At 41.8% G+C, this 27,814-nt stretch overlaps 2 long non-coding RNA genes across 2 annotated transcripts; one reads left to right on the top strand and one right to left on the bottom strand.

The window, feature by feature from the left end:
- Nucleotides 1–4,202: 4,202 nt before the first annotated feature.
- On the top strand, nt 4,203–10,140 carry LOC146405952 (uncharacterized). The gene is made up of 2 exons (XR_014844932.1): nt 4,203–4,529; nt 5,167–10,140. It is a non-coding gene; the product is annotated as an uncharacterized LOC146405952 (long non-coding RNA).
- A 10,227-nt stretch (nt 10,141–20,367) lies between these two features.
- On the bottom strand, nt 20,368–26,815 carry LOC146405951 (uncharacterized). Its single transcript, XR_014844942.1, has 3 exons — nt 24,412–26,815; nt 21,811–23,746; nt 20,368–21,358 (listed from the first exon to the last, which is right to left on the bottom strand). It is a non-coding gene; the product is annotated as an uncharacterized LOC146405951 (long non-coding RNA).
- Between the last annotated feature and the right edge of the window lie 999 nt (nt 26,816–27,814).

Here is a 27,814-nt window from a genome sequence, read left to right as displayed (position 1 = left end):
TTCCCGTCGTGGCGCAGTGGTTAACGAATCCGACTAGGAACCATGAGGTTGCGGGTTCGATCCCTGCCCTTGCTCAGTGGGTTAACGATCCGGCGTTGCCGTGAGCTGTGGTGTAGGTTGCAGACGCGGCTCGGATCCCGAGTTGCTGTGGCTCTGGCATAGGCTGGCAGCTACAGCTCCGATTAGACCCCTAGCCTGGGAACCTCCATATGCTGTGGAAGCAGCCCAAGAAATAGCAAAAAGACAAAAAAAAAAAAAAAAAAAAAAAGGGAAAATGATTCTGGAGAGGCAACTGTAGCACAGTGGTTAAAAGTAGATACTGAGACGGTAAACAAAGAACAAAATAATGCCATTTGCAGCAACATGGATAGAACTAGAGATTCTTATACTACTAAGTGAAGTCAGAAAGAGAAAGACAAATACCATATGATATCACTTACATGTGGAATCTAAAATATGGCACCGATGAACCTATCCACAGAACAGAAACAGACTCATGGACTCAGGGAACAGACTTGTGGTTGCCAAGGGGACGGGGGAGGGAGTAGGATGGACTGGGGGTCTGGGGTTAATAGATGCAAACTATTACATTTGGAGTAGATAAGCAATGAGGTCCTGCTGTACAGCACAGAGAACTATGTCCAGTCTCTTGTGACAGGATATGATAGAAGATAATATGAAAAAAAGAACATACACATATAATATATATGTATATATAAAAAACTGTGTCACTTTTTTGTACTGCAGAACTTGACAGAACATGGTAAATCGACTATAGCAAAATTTAAAAATAAAAAATAGTTCACACACAAAAAAGCCGAGACTGAGAGTGGGCGGACTTGATTAGAATGCCAGTTTTGCAACTGACTAAGCTGTCTCAGTTTCCCCAAATATGAAATGAAGGCATAATAGCAACTCCCTTAGCACTGTAAACAGGCTTATACAAGTTAATATTTATAAAGTTCTTGGAACAGTGCTTTCAATGTCAAAGTACTGTGTAAATAAAAATTTAGCATTTCTGACTATGCTGGGGGGAAAAAAGGCGCCTCTTTGTCTGGAAAGAGGCAGTTCTGGTCCTTGTCACACATGAGCTAGAGTTGAGTTCAAACAAAGGGGGTTTTGCTGGTGAGAAAAAGAAGCAACCATAGCATGAAGATCATCCAATCCATCAGCTACTAGCCTGTAAACCATTTTGCTTCTCTGCCTCCTAAAAAAAAAAAAAAAAAAAAAAAAAAGAGTTTTTTCCTGCAGCTCACACAGTTGAAGATGGATAGCCAAAATTGTATTAGAACTTTAAGTAAGGTTATTTTTGTTATTAGGAGGTAGAAAATATAAAATAAGGCATTGCCTGGTGGCTCAGCAGGTTAAGGATATGGCATGATCACTGCTGTGGCTCAGGTTGCTGCTGTGGCATGGATTCGTTGCCTGGCTTGGGAGTTTCTGCGTGCCACAGGCATGGCCAAAAAAAAAAAGAATATATAAAATTTATATATATATATGAGATAAGATGAGGCTTGACTGTAATTGCAAACAGTTATCTCACAATTTGATTTGAAAACACAGACTTTACTTAGCTTATTGAATGAAGCGGGACAAATCTAAAAAAAATTGCATAAAATGTTGATGAGTGGATTTATCAAATATATCACCAGCATTTTTGTTAGACACACAAAAAATACTCCAGCTGCTTTTAAAATGTTGAGCTTCAATAATCTACACTGCTTTGGCTGTGGGGAGTTGACATCATCCATCTCTGCGCAATCTAGGACTTCACTTTACCAGCACCGGGCTTTTAGAGCATTGGGTGTGAGATGGGGAAGGATAGCAAGCCCCGTGTGCTTACGTTGCCTCGATAAATCAGTAAAAGGGTCTTCCTTGAATCATTGTTTCCATTTATGTCTTTGTTGAGCTCTCCAGAAAATATCGGCCTCCCGGGCAGTGCACTGTCCTAAGAATTAGGATAGATGATAGTGATAGGTATACTTTTCTTCTTTCTAAACCAATAGGAAAATTTTACTAAAATCTTTTCTAAACAATAATGAACCAAGCTCCCGCTCAATTAAATCATCTTCGATATATAGAAAAATATAGATATATTGATATTGATATAGAAATAGATGGAAGTTGAGGATCCTGAAATTGATAATTTTTTTTTTTTTTTTTTTTTGCTTTTTAGGGCCAAACCCATAGCATATGGAGGTTCCCAGGCTAGGGATGGACTTGGAGCTACAGCTGCCAACCTACACCATAGCCACAGCAACATGGGATCCGAGCCTGCAGCCTACACCACAGCTCACGACAGCCCTGGATCCTTAACCCACTGAGCGGGGCCAGGGATCGAAGTCACAAGTCCTCATAGATGCTTGCTGAGTTCGTGGACTGCTGAGCCATGAAGGGAACTCCTGAAATTGATTCCTTTTAAAAAGCTGGGCATGTGCCTAGATGACCCATAGTTCCTCCACAGCTTCCCTTTTCCTGCAGACAGATGGAAGGAAGGGGTGTGTTTTTCATCTTCCCAAGGGCTGCTGATGTTGGTGGTTAATGGAAGCTAACAGGAAGAAATACATGTTATGGGGGTTAGGGTTGCTTGTTGCAGGTCGGAAAGACAGAGAATGAACTGGGAGATGATCCCCATAAGACGTGTCACCAGTTATGGGTGGAAAGAAGACCTGTGATTATGTTAGGCACGAGTGGCTATTTTCAACCCTCTTCCATCTACTCCCTCCACCCCCCATGCCTCAGATACTAGTTATAACTGTTTTCCAAATTGCAATATGCCAAAGGTTATAGACAAAAGTAACTTTATAAAGACTATCTATTGAGGGTTTTTTAGACATATAATTCCTTTCCATCTGTCCTTTCAAATAAAGGTTGCAGAGTTCCCGTTGTGGCTATGTGGTTAACAAACCCGACTAGGATCCACGAGGTTGTGAGTTCGATCCCTGGCCTCGTTCAGTAGGTTAAGGATCCAGCGTTGCCGTGAGCTGTGGTGTAGGCCACAGTCGAAGCTCGGATCCTGCGTTGCTGTGGCTGTGGTATAGGCTGGTGGCTACAGCTCCGATTGGACCCCTAGCCTGGCCCTAGAAAAGCCCCCCAAAAAAGTCAAATAAAGGTTGAGTTGCTAAATAACAACCCAATAAGGTTGTTACTGCCTTTCTTGTCTTTCTCAAAAAAAATAAATAAATAACAAATCTTTATAAATATTCAGAAGCTTTGACTACATCAAAGTGACCAGTAGAACATTGCAAATGAGAAAGAGAAAATATTTGCAAGACAATTGGCATTTCATTTTTAGAGAAAGCTGTTTTCTGACAGTAGTAGTTTAGCATTTTTGCTTTCATTTTATTTAGAAGTAAACCCAATGGAGAAACTGTAGTTTAGAAGAAAAGACAGTATGAAAAGGAACCCAGTTTCCCCTCTCATCTCCATACATAATATATGCTTGTGGGAGAGCTTCTAGGGGAACAAACAGGCAATTGATTGCAATGACTATTCTCTATTTATTCCAGTGATAAAATGAAAGATTGGACTCACCACGGTTTTTTTTTTTTTTCCTTAAAGAACTTAAAGAAAAATTGGTTTATTTGATGTCATACTATGTCCTCAGCAGTTAACAAATTTGTAGGCATCTCTTTTATTTTACTGTAATACCACTACGTATTGAATTCATTTTTTTAATTGTAGCAAATTCAGATATTTATTTTCAATCCTGAAATTTTCTAATTCTACTGTTCCTTTTGCCTGAGGTAAAAATAAATATGACAATCATGAATGGAGGGGGGAGATAATTTATTCCTACATATACATTTAATCAGTCAGCCAGACTGCTCACTATGTATGTGCATTTGTATCTACTTTTATCTGTGAAAATGCTCTAGGCTGCTGGAAACAGAAAAGGCATTTATCTCACAGAACAAGAGGACTCAAAATGGGGTGCCTCCAGGGTTGGGCAGTTTCATGGCTCAACTCTGTCGTCAACAAGATCATTTCTGGAGTTCCCATTGTGGCTCAGCAGGTTAAGAACCCAACAGAGTCCCCATGAAGATGTGGGTTTGATCCCTGGCCTGGCTCAGTCGGTTAAGGATCTGGGGTTGCCACAGCTATGGCCATAGGTCGAAGATGTGGCTCAAACCCGTGTTGCTGTGGCTATAGTTTAGGCAGGCAGCTGTAGTTCCAATTCAACTCCTAGCCCAGGAATGTCAATATGCCGCAGATGCGACTGTAAAAAAAAAAAAAAAAAAAGAAAAAAATCATTTCTTTCTCTTTTTCTCCTGTGACTTCTTGGCACATAGGCTGTATACCTGAGCTGGCTTCTTTGGAGTTGCAAGATGATGTCACAGGTGCAAGACCAACCAGAACACCACCAGGTTTCCAGGGGTAGAGAAGACCATTTTTTTTCCTGAGTCTTCTTCTTTTACAAGCCAGGAAATCTTTCTCAAAAGCCTGTGTCGGAGTTCCCTTTGTGGCACAGCAGAAACGAATCTGACTAATATCCATGAGGATGTGGGTTCGATCTCTGGCCTTGCTCAGTGAGTTGGGGATCCGGCGTTGCCATGAGCTGTGGTGTAGGTTGCAGATGAGGCTAGGATCCGCATAGCTATGGCTGTGGTGTAGGCCGGCAGCTACATCTGTGGTTCGACCTCTAGCCTGGGAATTTCAATATTCCGTGGGTACAGCCCTAAAACACAAAAAACAAACAAACAAACAAAAGCCTTGTGTCAGACTTCTGGTTTTCATTAGCAGAGTTCCATCCCTCTGCCTAAAACAATCACAATCAAAGAGAATAAGATTACCCTGATTGGTATAAAGGACTCAGATTAACCTCTAAATCCCATGGGAACAATGTGACTCCAACAAAATGTTGGATTACTGAGTAGGAAAGTTTGGGGGGGGCAGTGATCTGAGGTGGCAGCCAGCTGTTGAGAAATAGCAGTATTGAACATATATTAGCGTAAGTGTAGAATTATAAAGTGTGAATTTTTAGTTCAGAAATATTCATTATGGTCCAAGGGATTCTAGCCTTGAAAATGAGCAACTTAGACTTTAATTCTTTTCTTAACACCTGTCAGAAAAGATTTTATGTACAAGAGTTCTCATCGTGGCTCAGTGGAAACAAACCCGACTAGTATCCACGAGGACTCAGGTTCAATTCCTGGGCTTGCTCAGTGGGTTAAGGATCCAGTATGACACGTGAGTTGTGGTGTATGTCGAAGACATGGCTCGGATCCTGCATGGCCATGAGCTGTGGTGTAGGCCAGAAGCTGCAGCTCCAATGCGAGCCCTCGCCTGTGACCTTCCATATGCCGCAGATGGGACCCCAAAGAACAACATCAACAACAAAATTTATGTACAAAGTTATTTTCCATCTCTCTTCCCCATTGGAATGTAAGTTCATTGAGAGGGCGGACTCCCTGTATCTTCAACATCTAGAACAGTGCAATTAATTAGCACATGGTGAACGCTCAGGAGGAAATATTTGTTGAGTAAATGATGAAAATCACAAGGAGGAGATTGTAATCCCTTTCCAGCCACAGTGTGGAAATCATGATTTAGAAATTACATACCTTTATATTGCAAACCAAATGCAAAGCCCTCTACATTTCTATACACACATTCAGTGTGTTCATCCCCTGAAATGGAAAAATACCAAAAACAGTTATTGTCCATCCTTTCATTAAGGTGATTCTGTGACATGGTGCAGAGAGAAGAGGTATGATTGGGCTACAGTCAATCATATGGAGGGATGGAGGAACATAGCTACAAAAACACACCTGGAAGCATCAAAGCAACACAAAAAGGCAGAGCAGTTACCAAGCGTTGGACCAAGACAGATGGAATCAAAACAAGGAAATGCAGTTGCAAGAAACATTAACTTCAAGCTAGTAAGACTGGTTTGAAAACTCTAAAATGATTCATTCTCTAAACTTTAAACACACAATTTGTGATGCTTTTGCAAATTTTTGCCATGAATAATTGAAGAAGACTGGGGAGAGGTATCTATTCTAGCAGGGTTTTTGATATGGACGATTTCAATTTATTTTAAGTATTTGTCACAGTTTTTCAGATATATAGCCCCTGAGGGTATGAGATTTAATAGTAATTTTAACAGCACTGAATATTTTATTTCTCTATGAAGCACACCTAAATTCTGAGGCAAAATCATCAAAGAAATCACACTGCATGTTTATTTTTTTTTAATGGCCACACCCATGGCATATGGAGGTTCCTGGGCTAGGGATTGAATCTGAGCCCCAGCTGTTACCTATATAGCAGCTATGACAACACCAGATCTTTGGAAGCTACTGTGCCAGACTGGGGGTTGAACCCATGCCTCTGCAGTGACCTGAAGAGCTGCAGTTGGATTCTTAACCCACTGTGCCATAGTGGGAACTCCCACAGTTCCTCTTTTAAGTTTCTTATGGTTTAGAACAGATACTGAGACACATACATGAATGATCATAATTCAAGGTAGTATGAGATCAATGTCTCCACAGTAGTACAAACAGAATATTACAGGAAATTAAACAGAAGGAGAGAGACTGCTGCTGCAATGATCAGAGCATGGTTCAGGAAAGAGATGGCACTGAATCTGAGCTTGTCAGATGGATTTAGGGAGATGGGTAGAAAGGCACCAAGGAAACTCCAGCCACTGGACTAGATCATAGTAGAGTCAGCTAGAGCCATTTACTAAGTCTGTCTTCAGGTAGTTTTGGCGTTCCACCAGTCTTTGACCTCAGCTCTGCACTGTTCGGTGTGTTTTTCAACATCTCGGAGAAAGCCTTATCAGTCTTTAATAATAAATGTGCTTATTCAGATCTGTTTGTAATATAAAGCAGGTAGAAAGAGAGACTACACTAGCTAACAGAGAAAAGACCCAAGAAAGTCTTAACTGGAGTTTCCGTCGTGGCACAGCAGAAACGAATCCAACTAGAAACCGTGAGGTTGCAGGTTCCGTCCCTGGCCTTGTTCAGTGGGTTAAGGGTCCGGCGTTGCCATGAGCTGTGGTGTAGGTCACAGATGCAGCTCGGATCCTGTGTTGCTGTGGCTGTGGTGTAGGCCAGCAACTGTAGCTCTAATTCGACCCCTAGCCTGGGAACTTCCATATGCCACAGGTGTGGCCCTAAAGAGCAAAAAAAAAAAAAAAAAGTCTTAACTGGCTAGAATGATTGATAGTATCTAAAAAGAAAAAATTTACCAAATGAGTATAAAGCTCTTCATTAAAGCAAAGAGCTTTAAACTTATTTGGTAAATATATACTGCCCAAATTTATGTATATAAATATATATAGGCCAAGCACACGATGGAATTGCTCTGGCTTAACAGCAGTTCACATAAAAAGAGACTTGAGGAGGATTAGCTAATTACATGTAAAAATTTGGCCTAAAGTAAATGTCATTTAGCCTGAAATTTATCCCTTCAATAAACATGTTTTCATTAAACACTCTGCACAAAATATTATATAACAATATGGAAGTCTAACAATAAAAATGATTCCTGTCCTTAGAGACATACTGCTAATGATAGAGACAAACAAATACAATTAAAATATAGTTCTGTAAATGCATAAATAAAGTAGAGCCTCAAAAATAACAAAGAATCCCAATGAACAAATATTGGTCAGATTACAGCAGAGTTTTGTGCTAAATTTGTACCCACATTTTTTTTATGGCCACACCCACGGCATGTGGAAGTTCCTAGGCCAGGGATTGAATCCGAGCCTCAGCTGTGACCTATGCCACAGCTGCAGCAACACTGGATCCTTTATCCTGCTGCCCCAGGCCAGGGGTCAAACCCTTGCCTCTACAGTGACCTGAGCCACTGCAGTCAGATTCTTAACCCACAATGCCACAGTGGGAATTCCTTGTACACTTTAAACTGCTTTATAACCCACTCATTGAAAGCATATAATTCAGTGGTTTTTGTATATGTGTGTGTGTGTGTGTGTGTGTGTGTGTATTCACAAAGTTGTGTAGCCCTCACCACGTTCAATGTTAGAACACTTTCTTCACTCCTAAAAGAGACATTGTAACCATTAGCAGTCATTCTCTATTCCCCCCAAACACCAACACCATTCCCACAGTCCTAAGCAAACACTAATCTACTTTCCATCTCTATAGATTTGTCTATTCTGGAGATGCTATAAAAATGGAATTATACAATACATGGTCTTCTGTGACCAGATTCTTCCACTTAGAACAAAGTTTGGAGGTTCACTCATTTTGTACCATGTATCAGTATTTCGTACCACGTTTCAGTATTTCATTCTTTTTATTGTTGAATAACATCCTACTATGTGGATCTCCCACCCTTAATTTATCCATTTGTCATTTGATGGACATTGTGTTGTTTTCACCTTTTAGCTATTCTGAATAATGATCATGTTTAAGTTTTTGTGCAAAGATATGTCTTGTTTCTCTTGGGTATATACCTAGGAATGGGATTGTGAGGTCATATGGTAAATCTGTGTTCAACATTTGGAAGAACTATCAAATAATTTTCCAAAGTTGCTGCACCATTTTACTTTCCCACTTGCACTGTGTGAGGTTTTTGGTCTCCCCAAATCTGGTCGACACTTGTTTTTGTTGTCTTTTTTATTATAGCAATTGAAAGTGGTATCCTTTGTGGTTTTTATCTGCATTTCCCTAATGACAAACGATGTGCATTTTTACATGTGCTCATTGTCCCCCTGTGTGTCTTCTTTAGAGAAATGTCTACTTGGATCTTTTGCCCACTTTTAATTGAGTTATCTTTTTATTATTAAGTTTTTAAGAGTTTTCTGAACACACAAGTCTCATATCAGTTGCATGATGTGCAAATATTTTCTTCCATTCAGTGGGTTGTCATTTCACTTTCTTGTTGGCATTGTTTGCAGCACAAAAGTTCTTAATTTTATTAAGTCTAATTTATTTTGGGGTTGTGGTAGTTGTTGCTTGTGGTGTTATATCTAAGAAACCAATGCCTAAACCAAGACCGTATGGATTTACCTCTATGTTTTCTTCTAGGAGTTTTATACTTTTAGCTCTTAGATTTATGTCCATAGTCCATATGGAGTTAACTTGTGTGAAGAAGACCAATTTCTTTTGCATGTGGCTATCCACTTGTCCTAGATTATTTGTTGAAATTACTTTCTACCTTCATTTAATTATCTTGGCACCCCTGTCAAAAGTCAACTGACTATACATGTTAGGATTTATTTCTGGACTCTCTTTCAATTCTATTTCATGGAATCTATATGTCTATTCTTATGCCAGTACCACACTCTCTTGATTATTGTAGCTTTGTACTAAGTTTCAGAATTGGTGAATGTGACTCCTCCAACTATTTCTTTTTTTAAAAAAGATTGTTTTGCCTATTCTGGGTCCATTGCATTTTCATGATCAGCTTAAGACAGCATATTTTAAGAAAGATAATTGATGAAGCCGAGTGGACCAGAGGTCAATTGAAGAAAAACTTCAACAAGTTGTGCTGTTTAAATTTGCAAGATGGAATATAAAAGTAGAGCATGAGAGATGACTGACTTAAAAGGATGTTGTAATGTGGAAAATGATTCCAGTGAAATTCTTTGTTACTCCAGATGGTGAAAATGGTGTGAGGGGAACCTCAGTTCAATATAAGGATGAACCTTATAACAACTTAACTTAGTCATAAATAGGTCCCACACACTGATTCACCCATCCCTGAAAAGATTTAAGCCAAGGCCAGATGCCCTATATATGAATAATGTTGTAGAGGAAATCCCAGCATTTGATAGAAGATAATACAACTCTATGATATGTGCATATGGATGGCAGTGAAAAACTAGGCACTGTCATTGGGCATTATCTCAATTAATCCCCCCAACTGTTAGGTGAGGAAAGAAGCTTAGGGAAGTTTTGTAACTTGTCCAACAGCACATAGTTAAAAAGTGACATAGTGTTCACTCAAAGCCAGTTCTCTTTGACACCAGAGTCCAGCTCTTAACCTTTATGATCTGGATATGAGTCGTGGTGGTGTATATAGGAAGATAAATGAAAATGAGTGATCTCCTAAAGGAAGAAGAACAAGAGCTATTGAATTTATATGCTGTCAAGGATGAGTTTGAGGTTTTAAGCTTTAATAACTGGTGGGGAGGAGAGGCACTTATTAATAAAAAAGAAGAAATTAGTAGGAAAATCAGGTCTTGGTGGACATAGACAGCAAGCTCATCCATTCAAGGGCACGTAAGTGTCCCTGTTCAGGTTTCAGTTCAAGGTCACTGACACAAGAGGCCATGATGTGACCACTCTTCTAGATGAGTCAAACATAGCTCACGCAGAGGCTGTGAGCCTGGAGTTCAAGGGAACGGAAGTAAAATTAACAAAGAGGAGACTGGAGAGGAGACACGAGTTTGAGATTCTTCACTGAGTGAAGGGTATGTTAAACTTGAACATAAGAATTATTTTTAAAAGTACAAAGTAAAGCATCCAACTTGCAGAAGATAATTAAAATGTGGGGTTGAGGGAGTTCCACTGTGGCGCAACAGAAATGAATCTGACTAGTATCCATGAGGATGTGGGTTCGATCCCTGGCCTCATTCAGGTTGGGGATCTGAGTTGCCATGAGCTATGGTGTAGGTCACAGATGTGGCTCATATCCCGCATTGCTGTGGCTGTGGCTGTGGCTAGCAGCTATAGCTCTGATTCAGCCCCTAGCGCAGGAATTTTTATATGCCACAGGTTCAGCCAAAAAAAAAAACCTCTGAGCCACAGACTATAGACAAGGAAAATGGGCTAACTTGGCATTTAGTTTTTCATCCTTCAGAAGCCCTACTATGCATCACCCAGAGCTTACAGACAAGTATGCCTCAAATTTCCTGAAGTCAGTATCCTTGGAAAACTAGCATTTAGTTAATGTCTCCTAATTCAGGACCTGAGCCTGGCACCAACATAAGAGCTTTTATGGAGAATACGTGATTTATAACAAAGCTCTAGTGCAGGTGGTATTCTCTGCATTTGATAGATGAGGAAACTGAGACTCAGGGAAGTTAATTAGCAGAGCAAAGACTGTCTGTCTGTCTGTCTGATACCAAAGTCCAAGCTCTTCTTGGTGCTCTAAGGTGCCACGCTGCAGAGGCAGGCTGCCTTCCCTCTGATCTGCCAGGGAGAGACCAGGAACTTTCATACAGGCTGGAGCCCCCACCCAACCCACTCCCACCATTGTTCCTTCTATTTCCTGCCTTTTATTCTTCCCTTCGTCAAATATCCACCTATATCTTTTTAAAATATATACCGTGTGTGTTCTATGTGCCAACTATTAATGATACAAAGAGGAACAGGAATCCATTCTTACCCTCACGGCACTTACAGACAGGAGAAAGACTGATGTTAAGCAACCAATTACACATTGATTTAAATTCCCTAAACGCCCCTCCATTGATCAGATTCACACACAGAAGAGAATTGCATAATCACGTTTGCTGTAAAATGAGAACCACGTAAGTTCATCAAAAGGGCCTAAATTTTGTTTTAAAGCAAAACCAAATTCAACAAATATTCCTTGTTTCTACTGAAAGGTGCCTCTTGCATTGTGGTCCCTCTGAAACAGCCTAACCCCAAAACTAGCAAACTTCGCAGAATTTTTAATCGATTCAAGTGATTTGTAAGTTTGAATTTAAATATCTGAATATGTGTGTATGTTTATACTGAATAGCCATATTTGACTTCTGCCAGTAAAGTTTCTGGAGGCAGCTAAGGCCTGGCGTGACCCTTGACCTCACTCTGGGAATGTCTGTGCTTGTCCGAAGTTAACTTGGGGTGGGGAGATAAGGACAAGAAGGAAATGGAGGTGAAGTCAGAGCTAAGGCCAAGTAAGGAAACCTTGCCGGGCCTGAAAATCCTGATTCCCAAGTACTTTGGAAATATCTCAGATATGCTCTAAAATTCACCTTGATGAGTCCATGGGCTATTTTTTGCCCTGATTCCCAAGTACTTTGAAAATATCTCAGATATGCTCTAAAATTCACCTTGATGAGTCCATGGGCTATTTTTTGCCCAAGACAGAGTTGAATAGAATTCATTTTGGAGAATCCATTCCTGATGACGCATGGATTCTTGTCCTCCTCACTCAGTGGCACCACCATAAAACTCAGACTTCTAAATGATGGGCCACACCTCAGGGCCACTTGTGTCCTAATCATGTGTCAATTTTAATCACGAAACTCAACTTTACACGAACAAAAATTTTAAAAGGCGATTAATTGGTAGGTGGCAGGGGGACAGGGGAGGGGTTGCAGGTAAATGAACAGACCCTGATTGCTGACCTTATATAATCATATGCTTAATCTGGTCAGGTGTAATCAACTCATTGAAAGAAAAGACAAAATCAGAAAAAGAAAACCTCTCTAATCAAAAAGATGGTTTCTGTTCCTCTAACCTCTTATTGTCCTTTTTGACCTACTCAGTTATGAAGAGATAACTAATACTATTGTTTCTTGGCAGGATTATTTCCCACAGAACATGTTAAATGGATTAGAAACTATATAGTTTAAAAAGAGCCATTTGTGCTTGGTTTTAGATGTCTAAGCTGTACACTAACTCAGCAGTTTCCAGGCCGTAATGACAGTTCCAGCACTATGGTTGCCTCTCATGTTATGATGAGTCAAACCCACAACTCCTGATGTCAAAGGGACCAGTACAAACATGTTTCTAGCAATTATAATCAGTAAATAATAGTAGATGCAAATGGTAAGAGAAATCTCATGAGTCAAAGCCTTGACCCTCCCTTGCTAAAGGCCCTTGTTCACTCATTCTGTGTCAGGATTCGAGAAATAATAACCTAATACTGTGAACAACATCATAGCACCTTGAACTTCACACTTCTGTAGTAAGGGTGTGGGAAGCAGATGAAGATGCAGTGTGAGTGGGAAATTATCCCAACCTATTTCAAAGTTCAGGGAGGAGTAGGGTATAAAATGGAATTAAAATGCTGGAATCGCATAGTTTACACAATTGACTTCAAATGAACAGAGAATGGAGTTCCTGCTGTGGTGCAGTGGGTTAAGAACCTGACTGTAAAGGCTCAGGTCCCTGCAGAGGCTCGGGTTGGATCCCCAGCCTGGTGCAGTGGGTTAAAGGACCTGTCATTGCTGCAGCTGCAGTAGGTTTCAGCTTCGGCTCAGATTCAATCCCTGGCCTGGGAACTTCCATATGCCAAGAGTGGTGGCCATGGGGAAAAAGACACACACACACAGAGGAAGTCAAGAGATGGGGTGAACTCATGAGGATGAGGTGGAAGCAGATGGCAGCACCCCTACCTGAATCCTGGATTGTGAAGATCCGTATGTCCCGTCTCTTCTCCACACTGAGTGGTTATTGGACCCGAGTTGAGCTTTGAGCAAGGGAGCCCATAGTCAGAAGGCCCCCTGGGCCAGTGACACACATTTGCTCTGTTGGAGAGATGCAGGGACAAGGACCCCTGGCCGCAATCTGTAGGTTGCCAGTGAGAGTGTTGAACAGCCATAGATGGTGTCTGCATCTTTCTTAGCACCACTCTTGTAGGGCCAGAATGGGACCATATTGAGGGTCACTGACAAGTGGCTACTAATATAGGGATGGCGTAGCAGTCAGCCCCGAGATAGCACAACCAAGGCTTGTGGTTGACATTTCCATCCATTTCTACCTAGAGGTGACATTCTTGTTTGTTGCATCACATAATCCATTATTCTGTTTATCTTCGGTATGTCTTAGCATATCCTAGATTATTTTCTATCTAAACTTAGTGCATGCTATGAGTTTGGCCTCTACTTCATAAGGAACGAGCTTATTTACTGTCTATGCCTAAGGTTTCTTATGAATTTCATCATTCCACTTGTTTTATTGTCCTCCAGAGCAGAATTGAATATTCCAAATAAAGAGCAAACACATTATAACTGGTGTCAGTTCTGATGGCAGTTTTCCTTCCCAAGTTCAGCAGGAAGCTGGAGAATTGAAAAGCCACCATGCAAACAGACATGTCACTTCTGTCTCCCTCGTGGAACTCACTTGTGAACTATCAACCCCATGTGGCCGAGGCACAGCCCAGCCCTTTTCAGGATTTGCGGTATCAGTAGTCATGAGTAATGAGCTGTTTAAAAATGCCCTGTATGCACTTTGCTGTACAGCAGAAATTGACAGAATATTGTAAATCAACTATAATAAAAAATGTTTTTAATTAAAAAAAAAAGTGCCCTGTATAGATACATAGGCATGGAGAACAGACTTCTTGTTGCCAAGGGGGAGTGGGGAGAGAATGGGATGGACTGAGAGTTTGGGGTTAGTAGGTGCAAACTATTACAATTAGAATGGATAAACAGGGAGTTCCCGTCGTGGCTCTGTGGTTAACAAATCCGACTGGGAACCACGAAGTTGTGGTTTCGATTCCTGGCCTCGCTCAGTAGGTTAAGGATCCGGCATTGCTGTGAGCTGTGGGTGTAAAGTCACAGATGTGGCTCGGATCCCGATTTGCTGTGGTTGTGGTGTAGGCCGGAGGCTACAGCTCCCATTAGACCCCTAGCCTGGGAACCTCCATATGCTGTGGGTGCCGCCCTAGAAAAGACTAAATAAATCAATCAATAGAATGGATAAACAACGAGGTCCTGCTGTACAGCACAGGGAACTATATCCAGTCTATTAGGATAGATTCTGATGTTAAATAATATAGGAAAGGGATATATAAATATATATATATATATATATATATATATATATATATATATATATGACTAGGTCACTTTGCTGTACAGCAGAAAATGGCACAACATCGTAAACCAAGTCTATTTCAATAAAACTTTAAAAATGAAAAAATCAGTAATTTTTAAAAAAATGATCTTCAGGAAGTTCCCATCGTGGCACAGCAGAAACAAATCCGACTCGTATCTATGAGGATTCGGGTTTGATCCCTGGCCTCGCTCAGTGGGTCGGCAATCCGGCATTGCTGTGGCTGTGGTGTAGGCTCATGGCACCACCTACACCACCCAAAAAAAAGAAAATAAAAGAAATGCTCCGTATAGTCAGTCATTCCATGGGCCACAGCGTGCATATAATCTATATGGGAAAAGGATGGATATGTGTGTACGTGTAACTGAATCACTCTGTAGTGCAGCAGAAATTATCACAACATTGTAAGTCAACTGTAAGTCAGTAAAACTTCAAAAAATGAAAAAAAAAAAAAAAATCCCTGTATAGTCAACTAGCGTCCTCATAGAGTTGGTCAAAAAGAGCCTGAAAAATACATGGCCCTCTATTTGCTGATTGCCCTGCTCTCTCTCTGGCTTCCTTGCTCTTTCCAGAATACTCCGGCCTCATGACAAGTCTGCCACATTTCTTACTGGGCACTGTTCAGGACAAGATTCCAGTGGACCCCATGGATCTAGAACCCGGAGAAGGACACACCCCGGCATGGGCATCGTGCCGACCCTACTCGGACCCTCTACACTCAGAGCCAGAAAAGTTCTTCCCCCCGTGGCCTTAGAGACTGCCACTCTTTCTCCCAGTCTTTGCTCACATGTCGCCTCCGCACTGAGCTTTCCTGGATCACTTTCTTTGAATGACATCCATCACGGCTCACTGCAAACAAAACTTCCTGTCCTCTTCCTGGTTTCCCTTGGTAGCACTCACGGCCTGATCTATGATACACAATTTTCCACGGATATCGGCCTGTCTTTCCCACCCCCATCTCAGTCACACATGCTCACACACATACACATTTGCATACACACACATCAAATTACAAATTTGAAAGAAGGAATTTTTATGAGTTTTGCTCACTACTCTATTTCTGGGCCTAGAAATTACCTGGCACACAGCAGCTTCTCAATCAATATTTTGTTTTGGTTTTGGGTTTGTTGTTTTGTTTTGTTTTTTTGAGGGGTTTGTTGGTTTTTGGTTTGTGGGGGTATTTTTGGGGTTTTTTTGGTTTTTTTTTTTTGCTTTTTAGGGCTGCACCCGTGGCATATGGAGGTTTCCAGGCTGGGGGCGGGGGGTCAAACTGGACTGCAGCTGCCAGTCTACGCCACAGCCACGCAGGATCCTCAATCACTATTTATCTAATACATCCACTTCACTCTTATCACTCTTATATACATTTCTCTCCTACCGACTTAATTTCCATATCAGGTTAGTTGGGGAAAACCCATGTGGGTCAGTTCAATAATAGCTCCAAAAAATTACCCGGGGAAATGTTATTCGCTAACCAAGTTAGCAGGGTCAAGGTCAGGTGGAAACAGACATCGACTGTGTCCCGCAATGTACCAAGCACTTTATGGGCCTGTAAGTCTGTCGAGCCAGATGTTTGGCTCAGCCGGGAATATCAGAATTTCTTAAGTTCTACCACTGCATCCTACTTTGAGCTGCTTTGCAATTTATGTGAGATAAGATGTTTTTGCTCACTGATTCCAAGTGCATTTGTTTGACTGTGAGAGTACCTTGGTCTAAGGGGAACACTGTGATTTTGTAGGGCCTCCTGATGGCTAAATAATTTGGGGATGTTGGCCTTCCCTGAAAGAAATGATAACATAACAACACTCAGTCTTTCTGATGAGAAGATAGTCCAGACCCATTCGCACTGTGACGTGGCCTTGGGCTGTTTCCCCAGAGGGAGATTTGCTGGTTTAGCCCTGACCCTCCCACATGCTTGCCGGTGACTCAGGGGAAGTATCTGGAAGAAGTCCGACAAGCTGGACCACTATGGAAGGGAAGCTTCTTCATCTTCTTCCTTTCCAGATTCTGAGCTTCCTCCCATTATTTGAGAGGGACAATTCCAACGCCTCTCCAAGTCCTGCTCTGACTTGCTAATCCATCTCCAACCAAGTCATTATGCCACCAGCTCTGTTCTTTTCCATTTCAGTTCTTTCCTGGGTCAAAGTGACACCTTGCTCATCAATCTGTCAGTAGAGATCAGCTCAAAAATGGTTAATAAAAAAGATTTTAGGGAGTTCCTGCTGGGGCACAAAGGGACAAGCCATATCTTGGGAGCGCTGGGATGCAGGTTCAAACCCAGGCCCAGCACCGTGGGTTAAGGATCCAGCATTGCTGCAGCTGTGGCTTAGGTCTTAACTGTGGCTCAGATCTGATCCCTGGCCCCGGAAACTCCATATATCATGGGGCAGCCAAAAAGAAAATTTAAATAAAATAAAATAATAAAATAAAATAATGACTTTAGGAGACGTTGTCATTCTGCAATAGTGCTTCTTTCGTCTCTCTTCTCCTTTATTCATTCTTCTGTCTCCCTCCTAAAAGGGAGTGACCTGACCTCCAGCCAACCTCACACTTGACCTTCAGGCATGACCCACGTGGGAGGCTGGGTGTAACGGTGAGAATGCGTTAGGATTATCTTCCTATCAGAAGGACCACATGCTGCTATGTTATCATTTATTTTAGGGGACACAAACACCCCCAAATTATTTAGCCATCAGGAGGCCCTGCAGAACTTCCGTCAGGACAGTCTCCCGGGACATTGACATGTGACAATGAGAGAGCCGGCTTGTCCCATATGTCATTCTTTCCCGTAGAAAGACAGAATTAAATCAGAGAAAGATCATTCAAAGTTGCTCAGCTCACGAATTCCTGTGTCTGAAATGAGGAGCATTTTGGTGCCTTGGTGTCTTGTTCTCCCCTGAACCAGCATCTCCCTGAGAAAGAGGCACACACGCATTGGCCCACAGTCTGGGGCAAACATTCTCCTAACACAGAGTCCATCACCGCTTGGCCTGAGGCTTGCAGGGCACGTTAGTTGCCTGGGTTAAGCGTAGGGTACATTCAAATCCTCACTGTTTTCATGGAATAATCGCTAATGAATATAATCGTGTCCCGATGTAATTTGTTTCATTTGCAAGTTGGCAGGAACAAAGAAGGCAGCTTTCTTTAGAAATGATTCGACCTTGGCTGTGAGGGTGAGGTCATTGTTTTACAATTAAGTCATTCCCCCCCTACAGTTACAATAATAGTGATGGATCCCAGAATCCTGTAGCTGGCTCTTTGGCAAAAGAATGAGATCAAATTTTCAGAGTTTGGGCTGCCTTCCCTGAGTTGAAGGAATAGTTTCCCACACCCGAGGCTGCTGGTGGGGAACGGCCCCCTCATACCACAGGCATGACTCTGTGTCAGGCCTCCGCGGCCAGGCCAGCTCAGGGTGCTCTCCAACTTGGGGCGGAAGCCTTTCCAACAGGATTAAGAGAAAGGCATTTTTAATTTCAGTCCCACGTGGGATTTGTGTCACCTGATCTACGTGAAGAGGGAGAAGAGATCTTCTTCAGAGGAAGAGAAAAAGCGTTAGCCAATGATTTTGTGCTTCCCATCAAAGAAAAAATAGCTTCTTTTTTTCACCGGGGTCAAGAGACGTTATCAGCTTCAGATGTCTAGCCATGGGACTGAATTTCCCATATCATTATTTTTGCCTGCAGAGTCATCCTCTTTTTTTTTAAGTAATGTTTTTATCTCTCTTCCTCTCTCACAAACAAAATATGTCATGGTCTCCACAGACCTATTTTTGGCAAACTCTAGAAAAAAAATCTGTAAAATACTTTCAGCCCATCATAGGGGAAAAATATCCACTGGAACTAACACCATAGATAATCAGTGAAATTCCGCGGCCCCATTAAAGATTGCTTCTATCTGTCGTTGGACTTATGATGAAAAAAACATTTGGAAGAGTCTGGAAGTGGGAATTGAGACTTGTGTCCTCATTCTGGCCACGTTGTTAACTAGTTGTCAGACTTCAGCTACAAGTCTTTGAATGTAGCTGAAGAGGTGATTAAATCCACACGATGACCCCTAACTGTCCAAATGCTTCTGAGTGCACGCGAGCGCACACACATACATAAAGTGCTAAAGTCACACATTGTGCCATTACACCTCCAGAATCTTCCTAAAAGACGAGCTCTGAGATGAAAACTGCTAAGCAAATGGCATCTCCTCCTGCTTTTAAAACTTGAGATTTATGGACACCTTGAACTGTATCTAAGACAGTCATCGGAATATGCCTGTTGTAAAGTCTCAGGATGCATATTTATATTCTCTTATAAATGTTTAAGCAGAGAAATTTGTTTTGGAGGGTATGAGTAAGGTTCTTGCTTTTATCATGGTGATGGTTTCACAGGTCTGTGTGTATGGCCAAATCCATCACACTGCGTATCGTAGATTTGTCCAGGTTGTTTGGTTTATCACTTATACCTCAATAAAGCACATACACATGCGAGTCCAAATGAAGTTAATTGTGGTATAAAGGTTGAAGTAGTGGTTCATTCCTCCCTTTCTTCAAATCGCTAGTCAGTGGTTCTGATGCAATTTGTTGACATGTCCGTCCTTCTGCATAGATTGAATGGCAGCATTAGATCGTGAACATTTCTATTTGTGTTTTATTAATTTCCAGAGACTCTATTCTGTTGTCTGTATTTTTTTTTTTTTTTTTGTCTTTTTACGGCCACACCTGTGGCACATGGAGGTTCCCAGGCTAGGGATCTAATCGGAGCTGTTGCTGCCAGCCTACACCAGAGCCACAGCAACGCGGGATCCGAGCCGCATCTGTGACCTACACCACAGCTCACAGCAATGCTGGATCCTTAACCCACTGAGTGAGGGCAGGGATCGAACCCGCAACCTCATGGTTCCTAGTCGGATTTGTTTCCACGACAGAACTCCTGTTGTCTATATTTACTTGATCATTCTTAGACAGACAATCTTGAACACCAGCTGGCTATCAGAGAAGGAATAAGCTGCAATATCGTACAGCTTCCCAAAGCAGTAAAGCTTCATGGTGCAGAGTGTAGGTTCTAGAGTCACAGGATCAGAGTTCAAGTGCCCCCCACCACCACTTGTTAGCTCTGTGACCTTGGGCAGTTGGCTTTACTTCTTCAAGCCTCCACCTTCTCATTTGTATATGGCATTATTTGCAGTATCTACCTTATAGGATTGTTGTAAGGACTCAAGGAGATAACACATTTATATTAATCAGCCCAGTAATTGACATTAAAAGCATTCAATAGATGTTGGGTATTATTTTTATGAAATGAGAGTTGGGTCAAAAATGACTATCATTAGAACCACATCTGTGGGTTATTCCATCATATGTTACTTATGACTTAAACTTTCATAGAGTTAATAAAACAATCAAGAGTGGCTTTTGTTAATTTCTTGGTCCCTTAGTTGTTTCTAAATATGGAATGTAGTTCTATTCAGGATTAACTATAGTCATCTAGGCTTTTACTATGTATGGTGAGGCCTTGGTTAGTAGTGACAAGTGATAGTTGGAAACTTTTCTTCATGGATTTATTTTTAAATAAGAGTGGGGAAGGGTACATTTTATCCGTTTATCCACTAAATCACCTTCATTATAGAAAACATGCTTATTTAATTCCATTAGACAACCACCCTGAACTTTTTTGTGTGATATTTACTGCCAGTATTTTTTCAGTGCATAGTTATTCTTCCATAATTGTAGGCATGCAATATTATATCCTGCTATTTTATTAACCTTTTTTTTTTTTTTACCTGACAACTCATCTTTGGCCTAATTTGAAGGGACCAGAAATGTTCCTTTTGTAAATAACAAACTAAAATAAAGTCGTTGTGATTCAGAGAGACCAGAAGGGTGGGAAAATATGTGAATGACTTCTCCATTCCAGTGGGAACCTGGATGGAAACCCTCTTTTTGGAAGCCAAGAAGGCAAAGTTCCATTTTTTTCTTGGCAAGACACTTTATGAGACTCTGAGTGTCTTTGGACCCTGCATTTTGGTAGCTTGGAATGAGCCTGAGAACACTTTCATGCCCCAGTGATTTCAGAAACTCTCCCCTAAAACAAAGACTCCAGTTGCCAGCGTTCAATCTCATTTCTCAAGGCCAAGGAAAGTGCGTGTTTGCATCCATCCCAAGTCCTCTTTCACTTGTCCCTCACACCCTGATATTGACTATAACAAGACGATTTAGAGGTTCAGGAAAGATCTCCCTATCCAATTAGTATTTTTCTGAAAAAGGGCAGCTGCCACTAAAAAAAAAAAAAAAAAAAAAAAAAAAAAAAAAAAAATGCATCCTATAATTTATTTTGATCTCTTTTCTTAGTGAAATAAACTGTCAGTGCCTCGAGATCCCATATGCCATTGGTTTATCTACAGCTAGACACAGTCTTTTTAAGAATTTTTTTTGGGGGGGAGGAGTTCATGTTGTGGCTCAGGGTTATGAACCCAACTAGTATCCATGAGGACAAGGGTTCAATCCCTGGCCCCAGTCAATGGGTTAAGGATCTGGCGTTGCTTTGTGTAAGCCGGCAGCTGCAACACCAATTGGGCCCCTAGCCTGGAAACTTCCATATGCCATGAATGTGATCCTAAAAAATAAATAAATAAGAATATTTCTTTCTGTGTAGATTAGCCTGACACCAGAGAAGGTAACAGCTTCTTCCTCAAGGACCATGGGTGGTGACTATCTGCTGGACAAACCTGTGGTCTCTGCCCTGTTGGCACCCAATATGTGCTATTTTTACTCTTACCGATGCTATAAATCCCATATGTTGGCCACCTCCTGAAAACAGGATGTTTCCGCTGGCAGATCATACAGGAGACTTGGATGTGATGGGGGGAACTTGAAATCCTGCTTTAAAGCTAGGTTTTAACTTTAAGCTCTCTGAACCATCATGATAGCCATTGCTGAGCTTGTCAATGTGTTGGTTACCAGGAAGGCTATGGAAATGAATGCAGGGGGAGTTCCCATTGTGGCTCAGCAGAAACAAACCCAGCTAGTGTCCGTGGGGATGCCGGTTCAATCCCTGGCCTCACTCAGTGGGTTAAAGGATCCAGCTTTTCCAAGAGCTGTGGTGTAGGTCACAGACGCAGCTTGGATCCATCATTGCTGTGGCTGTGATGTAGGCTGGGAGCTGTGGCTCCTGTTTGACCCCTAGCGTGGGAATTTCCATATTCATCCATCAAAAGCAAAAAGAAGCAAGCAAGAAAGAAAGAAAGAAGAAAGGAAGGAAGAAGGAAAGAAAGAAAAGAAAGGAAAAAGAAGGAAGGAAATGATACAGGGAAGCCCACCGCTTACCCACATGAGAGGCCAGTGGACTGACTGGGCTAAGATTTGGAGGCCTTCCTGTGGCCACTACCCCAGCCTTGGGGACGCGGCCTCCCTCTAACTCTCCTCTCAACTGCTGACCCGAGACCGTTCCTCGACTTTTTCAAAACACTCTTGAGACTGGGCTGGAGCATTTAAAGAGGGTCTTGCTACAAAAGAAACAGAACAACACACAGCTGAATTCCATGCCTTTGTGATGGTGCTTGCTCACCCAGCTCCCTTCCCAGCTCTGGCCCTGCAGCCTTGTAGCAAGGTCATGGTTCCTCCCCACCCTGCAGGCAAAGGAGGCTTAGACTCCTGGAAGCCCAGATGGAATCACCTACTAAATTCTAGTTTCCTGTCCTCAGGCCCACATTTCCTCTGCACATTTGATCCAGAAAATATCTCCCTACCCTTCAGGACAGCCCAGCTTTAGTCACAGGGCCTTTCCCGTGATCTTCACCAAGACACCATCTCAGAGTCCCCCAGCCAGAAAGTGCTGGAAGAACCCACCCAGGGGCAGGAAGTTGTTTTATTATCATAGTGGCTGTCATGATCGTATCAGAGATAATACACTCAGTGAGGGGGCCAGTGTTCTGGCAAAGGAACCATATTCAGCTCTACCAGGAGGAGATGGGCTGTGAAAAAAGCGGGACAACTCTTAAGGCGCACACTTAGAGGCCTCTGGTTTTCGTAACAGGGAGGATGCTTGATGCATTCACGTGGCAGTTTGAAGAAGGAGCTGCTGCTCTGCTGTTGCTGTCACTTCTTCTGGGGTTGTGTCTCTGGTGGCTGCTCTTTCAAAGGCAGCTGGATCACAGCTGTGCTTCTGGCCACAGGGTTCCTTCAAGCGTGGGCCCTGAGGAAGGCCGCTCCACTTGACAGAGGGTATGACAGATTCTTGCTTTGCCTGGTTGTAAGAAAAGAAGAATTTAAGTTGAGCTACTCGCGGGTTTGGGGGCCTGGGACACAGGTGCATGCGTGTGTGTGCGTGTGTCTGTGTGAGTGTGATTACAAGCTGGATCTCAGCAGGCCTTTTTCAAGCCCACATTCCATTTCCCCATGTTCAACTCAACTGGCTTCCAGGAGCCCTCCCAAGAGAAACAGCTGCTTGATGCCTTAAAGATGAAATATTAAAAGCTCTTGAGGCTTAGAATTTTAGAATCCAGGGTTGATAACTTCCTCTCTGCTTATGAAAACAAACAACCTTAACTTCTCTCTTTTTCAGTACAAGCACAATTCCCAAATGATTGCTTCTTTCTATCAAGGAAGCCAGGATGCTACCAGGTTGCCTGTAATTAAGTTGTGGATGCGGCTAATAAACTCTGTTCTTTCTATTAGAGCAAGGGTACTGTTGATCATCATGCTACGATTGAAAAGTGTTACAAAGATGAAGACCAGATGATGTCTGCTTGAGCCTAGAAAGTTTCCAGTTTCCCCTCTGAGCAACACAAAATGTCAATCTGATAGAAGCAACAACTGACTTGGAAATATTAATTGTTCACTTAGAGTAATTCATTGCCCCATAGGAAATGCATTGTAGGTTGTCTCTACTGGGGTTCTTTATTAAGGCAGGTTACAGAGCCAGCAATATATAGTTCATAAGTAACTGAAGGATTTTTTTCAGAAGATATGCTAGTGATAGATGGAGGGAGAATTCTAGTTTGGTTTGGTTTTCAAGTTTGAGAAAAACAAGAATTAAGCTGTGGAGCATCTACTTGTCCCAAATACACATACACACACACACACACACACGCACACACACGCACGCACGCACGCACACACGCACTCACCCCATCCTTTATTCTTCCTTCTCTCTCTCTCTCTCTTTCCCTCTCTTTCTCTTTCTTGCTTAGATTACCCATATCCTGACAGAACAGTAGACTCAGAAACAAAATTGAACATGAAAGCCTAGGTATGGATAAGTAGAAGTCTTTCCATTTTTATTTCTTTCATTATCATTCAGTTCATTCTTTTGCCTCTGAATGTTCTTTTTTTTTTTTTTTTTTTTTGTCTTTTTTGCTATTTCTTGGGCCGCTGCCACAGCATATGGAGGCTCCCAGGCTAGGGGTCGAATCGGAGCTGTAGCCACCAGCCTACGCCAGAGCCACAGCAACGCAGGATCCGAGCCGCGTCTGCAACCTACACCACAGCTCACGGCAACGCCGGATCCTTAACCCACTGAGCAAGGGCAGGGACCGAACCCGCAACCTCATGGTTCCTAGTCGGATTCGTTAACCACTGCGCCATGACGGGAACTCCTGTTCTTCTTTTTAAAAGAGCTCTTTCCACCAGAACTGTTTTCTTTTCCTCAATTTCCACCGCAACACTTTAATGTAATGGGATAACGTGTGTGCGCGCGTGTGCGCGCGCGTGCACGCGCGCACCCATTTTAACACCAAAAGTTGATTTTTCTGTGTGTTGAAAATAATGTGTAATGGCATCAATACCATTCACGTGGGTTATTTTGTACATTTTTCAATGAAGGAATTCATCCTAGGACTGGTTTATTCTTTTTTTTTTTTTTACTCAAATGAATTTATCACATCTGTAGTTGTATAATGATCATAACAATCCAGTTTCACAGGATTTCCATCCCACAGCCCAAGCACATCCCCCCAGTCCCCAAACTGACTCCTCCAGAGACCAAAAGTTTTTCAATGTCTGTGAGTCAGCATCTGTTCTGCAAAGAAGTTCAGTCTGTCCTTTTTTCAGATTCCACATGTCAGTGAAAGCATTTGATGTTGGTGTCTCATTGAGTGGCTGACTTCACTTAGCATGATAGTTTCTAGGTCCATCCATGTTGCTAAAAATGCCAGTATTTCATTCCCTTTAACGGCTGAGTAATACTCCATTGTGTATATGTACCATATCTTCTGGATCCACTCCTCTGTCAATGGACATTTAGATTGTTTCCATGTCTTGGCTATTGTAAATATTGCTGCAATGAACATCGGAGTACATGTGTCTTTGCGAGTCGTGGTTTTCTCTGGATAGATGCCCAGGAGTGGGATTGCTGAATCAAATGGGAGTTCTATTTTGAGTTTTCTGAGGAATCTCCATACTGCTTTCCACAATGGTTTCACCAATTTAAAATCCCACCAACATTGTACTAGGGTTCCTTTTTCTCCACACCCTCTCCAGCACTTATTGTTCGTAGACTTTTGGATGATGGCCATTCTGGCTGGTGTAAGGTGGTAAGGACTTGTTTATTCTTAAAATAACTAGCTTCCCATCAGTAGCTTTAAATACCAAGCAGAAAATAATTTTCAATTCCCCTAAATATTTGCAGATCTGAGAGACATAAAACAATAAAGGGACTATACAGTAGTGAGAAAATATTTTTAGGAAGCGATTACTTTATATCAACCATGGTTAGTTTGTAATATATCTGATATAACTGGTAAACAAACAGGTAGAAAATCTTCAACCTCCAAAGCATCATGAGTACTTTGTAATGAAAAAAGTTTGGCTAAAAAGAAAGAGATTTTGTAAATTTAGCTAAAAATTTACATTGCTACTATATCCAAAGAATACTGGGGGGCGGGGGGAGGAATGCGCTAGGGGTATGAGATGGAAGTCCTATAAAATTGAATTGTGATGATCATTGTACAACTTTAAATGCAGTAAATTCATTGAGTAATTAAAAAAAGAATGTAATACACTATTTCTTATGTCATTCAGTCATTCACCAAATATTTATGGTGAGTCCTTACTCTGGGTTATGTATTTGTACTATTCAGAATGCAAATGAACCTGTTCTCAAGGAGTTTACAGTGTAGTTGGGGAAGGCAAATAAACAGTTCTGCTGAAATAAAAGTACTGCTGAGTGTAAAGGAAGAAGGCCAAGGGCAATGCAGTGGAGTATTTGTCCCCAGAGGCAGGATGTTTATTTTAGTCGATTAGTCATGGTCCAAAGTCTAGTTCATAGGCTCAGAAACCTTAGCATGGATTGTCTCTCATAAGTGGACTCACTTTGTCCAAGTAATTAGAATCGTTAACAAAATAGACTGCCAGTTTATTATGACAAAGAGAACTGCCCAAGGGACCACGCCCCTAAATCCAATAGCCAGGATATCAAAGGCAGCTACAGCAGAAGCTAAGTTATAATCCCAGGGTCCCTTGATAAGGATAAAATTTAAAAAATTGTGTTTCACAAAAGATGATAAGAAATTATAATGACACCAGGCTGTAGTTATAATGATAGCCTGATGAATCCACCTCCTAAATGGATCCACCTGACTCTGTGATGGGACGAGTCAGAGCTTTGGACAAGAGCACCCACTGCAGTGGATGCTGAGCACCACATGGGCGGGGCCAGAGCCAGCCCCTCCCAAACCTCTTCCATAGTTGCCATTCACCCTTGTTGACTGGGTCGAGAGTCATCTGGCACAGTCATGGCCATCCTGAGGGTCTAAAACCTGATTTGGATCATGTGGAATCTAAAATATGGCACAAATGAGCCTATTTACCTGAATTAACCGATTCACAGACATGAGAACAGACCTGTGGTTGGTAAGGTAGAGGGGGAGGGAGTGGGATGGACTGGGAGTTTGGGGTTAGTAAATGCAAACTATTACATTTAGAATGGATGGACAATGAGGTCTTATTGTACAGCACAAGGAACTATAGCCAATCTCTTGGGATAGACCATGACGGAAGATAATATGAGGAAAAGAATGTACATATATGTATGATTGGGTCACTTTGAGGTACAGCAGAAATTGGTACAACATTGTAGATCAACTACACTTTGATAAAAATTAAAAATAAACAAATAAAACCTGATCTGATGGTGGCTTAAACCTTATTCTTGTTTGTGGGACCTCTTAACGAAACACTACCCCTTTATGAGTAAAAATTAGATATAAAAGTGAAGCTTTCTTTGGAAAATTCCCATGCAAGAGGGGGCCCGTTCACTTAGAAAATCCACTTTTGCAAACCAGTTGTTAAATTATGGGAATACTTCTATAATAGTTGATAAAAGGCTACTGCCCTGCCTCCTGTCACACTGATCATCCTGGCCCCTCTGTCCCTGGGAAACCCTAACTAGTGCCACACTCCAGCAGCAAGAGGATGAAAACCAGGACAAGAGCATTTGTTCTGATCATGGTGATGGGCAAACATTTTTAACAAGTCTCTTTTTAAGGCACTTTGTATGTATCTTTGTGTATATCTGTAATACATTACATGTTGAGTTTTCCATTTAACTCTCAATATTAGTCCCTTATTTCAAATTCTTGGGAGTTCCCATCATGGCTCAGTGGTAACGAAGCCAGCTAATATCCATGATGATATGGGTTTGATCCCTGGCCTCAGTCAGTGGGTTAAGGATCTGGTGTTGCGGTGAGCTGTGGTGTGGGTCACAGACATGGCTTGGATCTGGCGTTTCTATGGCTGTGATGTAGGCCAGCAGCCAAAGCTCCTATTTGACCCCTACACTGGGAAATTCCATATTCTGCACCTGAAGCCCTAAAAAAAAAAATCAAATCAGATCAACTTCTTGGCAGAAACTTCATGGTAACCCCTAAATAGTGACAATTAACACAAGTCAGAAATATTTAAAATTCCTGTTCTCTCTTTATATATTTCCAAATGATGGAGCTGAGTGGAATTGATACTGCCTTCTAGGCCGTGCCCCAGAAGAGACCCGAAGGATAAAGCCCAGTGTAGATGGCCATGAGCCATAGCCACAGCACTCATTCCCATGAGATGAGGGGAGAAGGCACTAAGGGCATTTTCTTGTTTGTTTTTTTTGATTCCTTTGGTTTTGTTTCTTAAT

The sequence above is a fragment of the Sus scrofa genome, chromosome 1 (genome assembly GCF_054392235.1).
Source record: "Sus scrofa isolate SSC_HxYL_T2T_F1_AM1 chromosome 1, Sscrofa_HxYL_maternal_Yorkshire_Landrace_v2.0, whole genome shotgun sequence".
Lineage (NCBI taxonomy): Eukaryota > Metazoa > Chordata > Mammalia > Artiodactyla > Suidae > Sus > Sus scrofa.
Note: the sequence above shows the minus strand (reverse complement) of the source record. Positions and strands in the feature narration are given on the sequence as shown.